Source organism: Podarcis tiliguerta (genome assembly GCF_965153285.1).
Source record: "Podarcis tiliguerta genome assembly, chromosome: 9".
NCBI lineage: Eukaryota > Metazoa > Chordata > Lepidosauria > Squamata > Lacertidae > Podarcis > Podarcis tiliguerta.
In genome coordinates, this window is record NC_139542.1 from 2,428,091 (window position 1) to 2,439,411 (window position 11,321).

Genomic DNA, 11,321 nt, shown 5'->3' on the forward strand with positions numbered 1-11,321 from the left:
TTGCCTCTTCATTAGTCACAGCTTTGGATCCTGCATGGAGCAAGCAGGTCTCTGGGTCTACAGCTTCCTGCCTTCTTCCAGCTTAGCTCACCCACCTCTGGTTCTCCTACTTAGCAGCTAAGTGAGGAGGGTGGAGGAAAAGCAATCTCTTAGCCTTAGTTGTAGCTCTTGCAACCGAGCTCATTCTTTGGGGAGGCTGATGAGGACATTCATGTGGCCAGCTAAGGTCAGTGTCTTACAAAGAAACTTGTCTGACCAGTGAGAATCCTTTGCCAGATTGTAACCCTCTCCGGGTTCAGTTGGAAGGGACCCAGAGCATCATCTGTAATAAGTAATAAGATCAAATCTATGCTTCCAGGTGCCATAAGAAAGCTGCAGAGATAGTGCAGGATAGTGCACACCCCTTGCCAACAAAGGTCCGTATAGTTGAAGCTATGGTTTTCCCAGTAGTGATGTATGGAAGTGAGAGCTGGACCATAAAGAAGGCTGATCGCCGAAGAATTGATGCTTTTGAATTCTGGTGCTGGAGGAGACTCTTGAGAGTCCCATGGACTGCAAGAAGATCAAACCTCTCCATTCTGAAGGAAATCAGCCCTGAGTGCTCACTGGAAGGACAGATCCTGAAGCTGAGGCTCCAAGACTTTGGCCACCTCATGAGAAGAGAAGACTCATAGAATCATAGAATCATAGAATCATAGAATCATAGAGTTGGAAGAGACCACAAGGGCCATCGAGTCCAACCCCCTGCCAAGCAGGAAACACCATCAGAGCACTCCTGACATATGGTTGTCAAGCCTCTGCTTAAAGACCTCCAAAGAAGGAGACTCCACCACACTCCTTGGCAGCAAATTCCACTGTCGAACAGCTCTTACTGTCAGGAAGTTCTTCCTAATGTTTAGGTGGAATCTTCTTTCTTGTAGTTTGGATCCATTGCTCCGTGTCCGCTTCTCTGGAGCAGCAGAAAACAACCTTTCTCCCTCCTCTATGTGACATCCTTTTATATATTTGAACATGGCTATCATATCCCCCCTTAACCTCCTCTTCTCCAGGCTAAACATGCCCAGCTCCCTTAGCCGTTCCTCATAAGGCATCATTTCCAGGCCTTTGACCATTTTGGTTGCCCTCCTCTGGACATGTTCCAGTTTGTCAATGTCCTTCTTGAACTGTGGTGCCCAGAACTGGACACAGTACTCCAGGTGAGGTCTGACCAGAGCAGAATACAGTGGCACTATAACTTCCCTTGATCTAGATGCTATACTCCTATTGATGCAGCCCAGAATTGCATTGGCTTTTTTAGCTGCCGCGTCACACTGTTGGCTCATGTCAAGTTTGTGGTCAACCAAGACTCCTAGATCCTTTTCACATGTACTGCTCTCAAGCCAGGTGTCACCCATCTTGTATTTGTGCCTCTCATTTTTTTTGCCCAAGTGCAATACTTTACATTTCTCCCTGTTAAAATTCATCTTGTTTGTTTTGGCCCAGTTCTCTAATCTGTCAAGGTCGTTTTGAAGTGTGATCCTGTCCTCTGGGGTGTTAGCCACCCCTCCCAGTTTGGTGTCATCTGCAAATTTGATCAGGATGCCCTTGAGTCCATCATCCAAGTCGTTGATAAAGATATTGAATAAGACCGGGCCCAAGACAGAACCCTGTGGCACCCCACTAGTCACTCTTCTCCAGGATGAAGAGGAACCATTGATGAGCACCCTTTGGGTCCGGTCAGTCAGCCAGTTACAAATCCACTGAGTGGTAGCATAGTCAAGACCGCATTTTACCAGCTTCTTTACAAGAATATCATGGGGCACCTTGTCAAATGCCTTGCTGAAATCAAGGTAGGCTACATCCACTGCGTTATCTACCAGGCTTGTAATTCTGTCAAAAAACGAGATCAGGTTAGTCTGACATGACTTACTTTTCAGAAATCCATGCTGACTATTGGTGATCACAGCATTCCTTTCTAGGTGCTCACAGATTGTTTGCTTGATGATCTGCTCCAGAATCTTCCCTGGTATTGATGTCAGACTGACTGGGCGGTAATTATTTGGGTCCTCTCTTTTCCCCTTTTTGAAAATAGGGACAACATTTGCCCTCCTCCAGTCGGCTGGGGCTTCGCCTGTTCTCCAGGAATTCTCAAAGATGATTGCCAGTGGTTCTGAGATCACATCTGCCAGTTCTTTTAATACTCTTGGATGCAGTTCATCTGGCCCTGGAGACTTGAATACATCTAAACTAGCCAAGTATTCTTGTACTATCTCCTTAGTTATTCTGGGCTGTGTTTTCTCTACTGAATCATTTGCTCCAAATTCTTCAGGTCGGGCATTGTTTTCTTTATCGGAGAAGACTGAGGCAAAGAAGGCATTGAGGAGTTCAGCCCTTTCTGTGTCCCCTGTTTGCATTTCACCATCTTCTCCTCTGAGTGACCCCACTGTTTCTTTGTTCTTCCTTTTGCTACGAACATACCCATAAAAGCCTTTTTTGTTGCTTTTAACCTCTCTAGCAAGCCTGAGTTCATTCTGTGCTTTAGCTTTTCTGACTTTGTGTCTACACGTGCTGGCTATTTGTTTGAATTCCTCTTTGGTGGTTTCCCCCCTTTTCCATTTTTTGTACACATCCTTTTTTAATCGTAACTCAGTTAAAAGTTCTTTAGATAGCCACCCTGGCTTCTTTAGGCACCTTCCATGTTTCCGTCTCATTGGTATTGCCTGAAGTTGTGCTTTTACTATCTCCCTCTTAACAAACTCCCAGCCATCATGAACTCCCTTTCCTTTTAGTATTACTGTCCATGGGATCTCACCCAGCACTTCCCTAAGTTTTATGAAGTCGGCTTTCTTAAAGTCAAGAAATTGAGTCCTAGTATGCTTGGCTGCTCCTTTCCGTTGTATAGTAAACTTCAGAAGAGCATGATCACTTGCGCCTAATGATCCTTCCACTTCTAACCCATTAACCAGGTCATCGACATTGGTTAGGACCAGATCTAAAATGGCTGTTCCTCTTGTTGCTTCTCCCACTTTCTGGACAATGAAGTTGTCTGCAAGGCCAGTGAGGAATCTGTTTGACCTTATGCTCTTGGCTGAGTTTGACATCCAACAAATATCCGGGTAATTGAAGTCCCCCATTACTACTATCTCCCTTCCTTTTGCATGCTTGGCCATCTGTTCCAGGAAGGCATCATCTATGTCCTCCGTTTGGCTTGGGGATCTATAGTAAACTCCCACAATGAGGTCTCTGTTATTCTTCTCTCCCTTAATTTTGACCCAAATGCTCTCACTTTGGCTTTGAGGTTCTAAATCTTGGATCTCTTCACAGGTATACACATCCCTGACATATAACGCCACTCCTCCTCCTTTCTTGTCTGGTCTGTTTCTCTGAAATAGATTGTATCCCTCCATTTTTACATTCCAATTGTGGGACTTATCCCACCAGGTTTCAGTGATGCCTATTATGTCATATTTAGTTTGCTGTACCAAGAGCTCAAGCTCATCTTGTTTATTTCCCATGCTTTGTGCATTAGTGTACAGACATTGAAGTCCATTAGTCATTCCCCCGTGTCTCTTATTTAAGGATTTTTTCCTCCCACCACTAGGTCTGCTTGCTGTTTGCTCCATTTGGTCTATGACATTTGGATGACTCCCTGGAAAAGACCCTGATGTTGGGAAAGATGGAGGGTGCAAGGAGAAAGGGACGACAGAGGGCGAGATGGTGGGACAGTGTTCTCAAAGCTACCAGCATAAGTTTGACCAAACTGTGGGAGGCAGTGGAAGACAGGAGTGCCTGGCGTGCTCTGGTCCAGGGGGTCACCAAGAGGCAGACACGACTAAACAACTAAACAATAACAGTATGCACCCTGGAAATGATCAAATCTACGCGTCCAGGTGTCATAAGAAAGCTGCAGAGATAGTGCAGGATAGTGCACAGCCTGGAAATGATCTCTTTCGGCTTCTGCCATCTGGAAGGAGGTACAGGGTTATTAAGATTAGGACTAGCCGCCTGAGAAAGTTTCTACCCAAATGCGATTTTAGTTTTAAATGCAGTGTAATCTCTATGGGAGAATATTGTATTTAAAAATGGGGTATCAGAGTTTTTAGGGGACTAACCAGGTTGGGATGGCTGGGATAGCAGGCTTGTTGGGTTTCGAATGTCTCATGTAGATTTTTCAATTTTGTTGTTCTGTATGGGACAATGACAATAAAGATTTGTATTGTATTGCATATCGTATCTAGGCAGTGGTGTCAACTAGATGACTCTAGTCCAACACTACAATTCTAGGATTCCAACTGTTGCCACATAGCTCTGTTGGCTCCCACAGTGGCATATTAAAAACTGATGAATTGACCTGGGCCTGACTCGCAGAAGGGCAAAACTATTCCTCCTCCTGTTACGGTTTCAGTGACGCACTACGGCTGGGAAGGTCTATCAAAACCCAGTGACATCTGGGCATTTGCCTGAGCATCCCACTCAGACCTCCAAATAGCAAGTGGACCGGGGCATTTTTTCAGCTGGAACTTGCTGGACCTCTCAGGGGGGTGCCATTGCAATTATAAGAGAACAAGGGAGGCGTTCGTGGTGAGTTCCAGCACCTCTTTTTCTAGAAAAATAGCACTGGGAACATCTATCAGGGAGAAGAGGAAGGGGAGCGTTGCTCTCCGTCTCCCGTTTGAAACGTCCCGTCTGTTTCCTGAACTCAGCCCTTGGCAGCAGCTTCCAATTGAGTTTCGTTTCTTCTCATCAGCCTCACCCATCTGACCCCACAGCCCAAGTTCCTCTGCTCGCAGCAACAGGGCCTGACCAAGGCATGCCAAAATGGGGCTGTCTCTGATGGGCTCTGAAATCCAAAATCTGGATTAATGGCTTCAGTTTCCTTTGAGCAATCAACAGCCAATGGCCATAAACATCTGCAAAAAAATAAAATAAAATTGCCTTTCCCTTGCCGAAGTCTATCTCTGGTCCTAAAAGGATTGATGCAGGAAGGCAGTTGCTGAAGCCCTACACTGGGAAATCAGCGTTCACATTTCAGGAGAGTTTTTGATGTTGTTCAAATGGATTTATTTATTCTGACATGTGTTTATTACTTATTTATTTAAAAGTAGCTATTTTGCTTTTTAACATCAAAGTGGCTTACAACAGAAATGCATAAAACCATACAGTAAACACACACACACACACACACACACACACACACACACACACAAGTTAAAAACGGACCTCAATTAACCATTATGGAAAGGTGTATTCTTAATTGGCTGTCGGAATAGAAAAAAAATCAGCAGGCATTTCAATGTTAAAACAGAAGGTGCCTGCTAAATCTCTGTTGGCAGAATATATCACACTTTTCCTACAAGGAGTTCATGGTTCTCTCCCCCTCCCATCCCATTTTTATCATCACAACAAGCCTGTGATGTGAGTTAGGCCAAGAAACTCTGTCTGATCCCTGGCCACTCAGTGAGCTTTGTGGTTGAGTGGAGATTTGAACCCTGATCTCCCAGGTCCTAGCCTGACCCACTAACCACTAAAGAATACAAGCTCTCTAATACTGTATTTTAGGGACACGGGTGGCACTGTGGGTTAAACCACAGAGCCTAGGACTTGCCGATCAGAAGGTCGGCAGCTCAAATCCCTGCGACGGGGTGAGCTCCCGTTGCTCGGTCCCTGCTCCTGCCAACCTAGCAGTTCGAAAGCATGCCAAAAGTTCAAGTAGATAAATAGGTACTGCTCCGGCGGGAAGGTAAACGGTGTTTCCGTGTGCTGCTCTGGTTCGCCAGAAGCGGCTTAGTCCTGCTGGCCACATGACCTGGAAGCTGTACGCTGGCTCCCTCGGCCAGTAAAGCGAGATGAGCGCCGCAACCCCAGAGTTGGTCACGACTGGACCTAATGGTCAGGGGTCCCTTTACCTTTAATACTGTATTTTAAAATGAAAAATAGTGCTTGCTGCCAGGGGCGGTGTGTAACAATAACTTCTCCCCCAGTTACCTTAATCCAGAACACTGAAAATTGGTTTCTCTCTGTGTGTCTGGATTTCCTCCCCGCTTCAGAAGGATAGAAGTGGAAAGTGTTGGACGTGGACCAGAGGGAGACCTTCATGAGTCTCCCTGCTTTGTTTTGAAGCACCAAGTGGCCTTGTTGCACTCTCTCCCAGCCCAACCTACTTCAGTGAGTCCAAAAGGCTGCTTTGTGATCTCGTGGGAGGAAAATGGGATGTGGGTGATATGGGATCAAGTCCTTCTTGCCTATCCATCATTCAAGCTTTAAAATGTTTTTCCATTTCCACTTGGGAATTTTATAGCGTCTGATGGAACATACCAAGCTTTGATTGAGCCGAATAGATTGACATGGCTCTCTCTCTCTCTCTCTCTCTTTCTCTTTCTCTTTCTCTTTCTCTTTCTCTTTCTCTTTTTTTCTCTTTCTCTCTCTCTCTCTCTGTGAGAGAGGGAGGGAGGAGGAGAGAGGTGTGCAGCCTGGGAGTCATTTTGGACTCGCAGCTGTCCATGGAGGCGCAGGTCAATTCTGTTTACCAGCTCCATCTGTACGCAGGATGAGACCCTCCCTGCCCACAGACTTTCTCTCCAGAGTGGTGCATGCTCTGGTTATCTCCTGCTTGGACTACTGCTATGTGCTCTACGTGGGGCTACCTTTGAAGGTGACCCGGAAACTGCAACTAATCCAGAATGCGGCAGCTAGACTGGTGACTGGGAGCAGCCGCCGGGACCACATCACACCGGTCCTGAAATACCTACATTGGCTCTCAGTATGTTTCCGAGCACAATTCAAAGTGTTGGTGCTGACCTTGAAAACCCTAAACAGCCTTGGTCCAGTAGACCTGAAGGAGCATCTCCACCTCCATTGCTCAGCCTGGACACTGAGGTCCAGCGCCGAGGGCTTTCTGGCGGTTCCCTCCCTGCGAGAAGCCAAGTTACAGGGAACCAGGCAGAGAGCCTTCTCGGTGGTGGCACCCACCCTGTGGAACGCCCCCCCCCCACCAGATGTCAAAGAGAAGAACAACTATTGGACTTTTAGAAGACATTTGAAGGCAGCCCTGTTTAGGGAAGCTTTTTATGTTTAACAGACTACTGTATTTTAATACTCTGTTGGAAGCCGCCCAGAGTGGCTGGGGAAACGCAGCCAGATGGGCGGGGTATAAATAATAATTTCTATTCTATTTTGGGGGAAACCTGCTATCAGGATTCGAACACAAGAGCAACTCTCTTCTCCTGGTTTTTCCAGCCACTGGCATTCACTACCACCAGCCATGGAGGCAGCACATAGCCATCCTGGCTAGCAGCCATTGACAGCCCTCTCCTCATTAAATTGTCTAATCCTCTTTTAAAGCCATCCAGGTTGGGGGCTGCCCCTGCCCCCTATGGGAGCACAGGCGCTGGGTTGAGCCCAACATGGCGCAGGGGGGTGAGGTTACGTCTCCCAATGCAGCGCAACCCAGGGCGACATCCCGCCAGGCCTCTCCAAGATTGATGCCAGAATAATAGTGGCAAGAAATTGGAAAAAAACGAAATCTTACCAATGATCACAGAGTGGCAAATTCTTATGAGAGAATACCTGCAACTAGCAAAATCGACTGGAAAAATTAGAGGAATGTCAAACCAAAAGGTATTTAAGGAATGGGAAATATTTAAAGAATACATGAAAACGTACAGTACGAACAATAAGATGCTTGCAGAAATAGAGTGATACTGATAACCAAGAATTATCTAAAATATAATAGTGGATTTTATATATCTATATACAAAATAAAATAATATGAATCTGTGCAAGGAATACAGATAATATAAGTAGTATAATGAGAATTATTGGAAGTTACTATTTTAATTTGTTATGTAAGTGTAATATATTGTATTTGTTTATGTTTGTTTTTCTATCTTTTCCTACTCTTTTTCCATTTGTATCATCTTTTGTATTATATATTATGTATATTTGTCTATGTGAAAATTAATAAAAAATTTCTATTTAAAAAAGTTTGGTGGGGGGCTGAGCCCTGTCCCAGCAGATATTGAGGGTGGGTTGTAGAGGCCTCAGCCCCATGGGGTTGGCATGCCTTTATGGGAGCAAGTGCCATAATTCAACTCTCTGCTGCATGAATAAGTTGTTGTGATGATGGTGATGATGATTTGTATACTGCCCTATACCCCCAGCTCTCAGAGAAGGTGCTTACAACACAAAATCACAATGCAGAAACACAAAAAAGATAATAAAAACAAAGACAACCCAATAATTCCCTTTTCCCCAACACATTTTAAAAGGGCATTGGATGTCAATCAGCCCAAGGCCTGGTTCCTGAGGAACGCTTTTGCCTGGTACCTAAAGGTGTATAATGAAGGTGCCAGGCAAACTTCCCTGGGGAGAGCATTCCACAAACAGGGAGCCGCTGCAGAAAAGGCCCTGTTCTTGTGTTATCTGTCCCAAATCTTCCACTCCTCAGTTTCACTGGATGTCTGCAAGTGTTATGAGACGGAGAAAAGCTTTTCCCAATCCACTTTCTCTACGCCATGCATAATTCTATAAATTTCCATTGTGTAACCTCTTACTCTGTTTCCCTCTAAACTAAAATGTCCCAAACGCTGCAATCTTCCTTTGTAGCGGAGATGCTTCATCCCCTTTTCCAAACCTTTTCCAACTCTGCATACTCTCAAATAATCAGTAATGCTCAAGGCGGCTACCAACTGCAAAATAAGCACAACAACAAAAACAACAACCAGTAACATGATTGAAATGGGTCTGCCTTGCCTTTTCCCAGAGAGCAGCCCCTCCTGCAACAGATCTCTGCTGTCCTTTGGAACTCTCTGCCACACACAATGGAGCGATGCTGCTTCTGGGCTTCTAAACGGGATGCTGGACCTCAAGGACAAAGCGGTCCAGGAGAATGCAGAACTTCTGGTCTGAGAGAGCTTTATCTGCCTCCCGTTTTGGGAAGTCCCCCATTGTGTCAGCTGTTCTCGTTCTGGGCCCAATCACTTAAAACGCTCATCGTTCAGCGCTGATGAGACATCTTGGGAGGGAGGGAGGAGGAGGAGGAGGAAGAAGAAGAAGAAGAAGCAGGGAACAGCCTTCTGGGTTCAGTGCTGGGCATTGCACTTCAAGATGGATGTGGGTGACAAGTTGGAAAGAATCCAGAGAGCCGCAAGAATGATAAACAGCTTCTCAAGTCAAACCCTGGGAGGAACAACAGAAGGAACTGCAAGGAAACCAGGAGTTTTGGGGTTATGCAATTCCACAGAAGCTGGTCTCAGCTGGCTGCTGTCACACACAGAGAGTTAGGGATGTACTTAAGTTACAGATTAAACATAATCCTCCCTTCTACTGGGGCTTCGTTGACCAGATAAGAAGGACCCTGCAACTGCATCAGGTCAAAGGGTCATCCTGTTTCCCACGGCGGACCCACCAAATGGGAAGCATGCAAACATGAAGGCAAGACACCATCCTCTTGATGGCTTTGCAGCAGATTCTGCTGAGAGATATGATGCTTATACCAAGTCACACCGCTGGCCCACTCAGCTAGTATTCCCAAGCTTGGGCCTGTGTCCCTAGGCTTACGGTGTATTGAAATCAGTTTTCGTTGCTGGTTTTTGTTGTTGGTATATTCCTTGGGTTCTTCTTCTTCTTGTCCTACTTTGAACTTCCTTTAACAGTGTAATGGTATGCCCCACGGAGAGTCTCAAGGTCCATAAATAACAACACCCTAGTGGTCCCAGGCCCTAAGGAAGTTAGATTGGCTTCAACCAGAGCCAGGGCCTTTTCAGCTCTGGCTCCGGTCTGGTGGAACGCTCTGCCTCATGAGACCAGGGCCCTGCAGGATCTGATTTCTTTCCGCAGGGCCTGTAAGACAGAATTGTTCCGCCTGGCCTTTGGCTTGGAGCCAATTTGATTCCCTCCCTCCCTCTCTTTCTTTTTTCTTTTCCTTCTCCTCCTACAATGAGGCTACATTTTAATATTTTAATGTTCCATTATTTTAATGTTGTATTTTACTTTTGTTTTTAAGTTGTAATCATTCATCTTGTTTTTATTATTGCTTGTAAGCCGCTCTGAGCCCGGCTTTGGCTGGGGAGGGCGGGGTATAAATAAAAAATTATTATTATTATTATTATTATTATTATAATGTAGAAATAAAACCCATGGCCTCACTTTCTTAAGTGCTGCAGTTTTTTTGTTAGAGCGTTTATTAATTTTCCAATAAGAACATCCGATTAACATGTCAAATCACAATCCAATAAAAATGAAAAACTAAAATAAAAAAGAGTCCAATTGTCTTCCAAATTATATCCTAATTTTACGACTTCCCACGGTCTGAATTCCGAAGCATTTTCCAAATCACAGGCCTGCCTCTCATCTCTCATCAGTGTTTACATAATTCCATATCACAATTTTATCCATGGCAGGGCATCTTTGCCACAAGCAGAATGTCCCGGGTTCAGTCTTTGATGGGAACTTCAAATAGGATCGGGAGGGAGCCCCCCCCCCTACGAAAGCCCAGAAGACCACTGCTTCTCCACGCAGCGCATAATCCATGGAATTCCCTCCCACAGGATAGTACAATAATTTGGAACTGTGTGTGAAAAACTAGTAGAAATAATAATACAATGAGTCTAATCGGAAGTCAAATGTGTTTATTTTGTTTTGTTTTTTTCTTTTCCCCTTCTTTCTTTTTTCCTTCCCCCCCTTCCCCTCCCCTTTTTCTTCTTCCTTTTCTCTTCTCCTTTTTTGTGCCTCCTTTCCTGGTCTTTCTCTTTTTGATTTGTTAAGAAAGAGATAAAAGTGTAATATGAAAAATTCCAGTAAGTCAAAAGTGATGTGTAATTTTTCTACTACTATTTATATATTGTTAAAATCGGTGAATTGTAATGAATTGATGTAACAATTACTGTGGGTTTTTTCCTTTGTTATTGTTGAATGCTAAATAAAGTATTATTCTTCTCTTTAAAAAAAAAGAAAAGAATTCCCTCCCACAGGGACGGCCACCAACCTAGATAGCTTTGGAAGAGGATTGTCTAAATTCATGGAGGAGGAGAGGGACTGGCAGCTAGCCAGTGCAATTTTTTTAAAAAGAAAAAGAGGTGCCAGAACTCACCATGAACGCCTCCCTCTTTCTCTTAGAATGGCAATGGCACCCACTGGAGAGGTTCCAGAACTACCTGAGAGGTGCCAGAACTGAGTTCCGGCAAGTTCCTCCTGGAAAAACCCCCTGCTACTAGGCATGATGGCTCGGCTCTGCCTCAACAGTTGGAGGCAGCAGTGTTTCAGATTGCTAGTTGCTGGAAATCACAGGATAATAATAATAATAATAATAATAATAATAATAATAATAATAATAATTTATTATT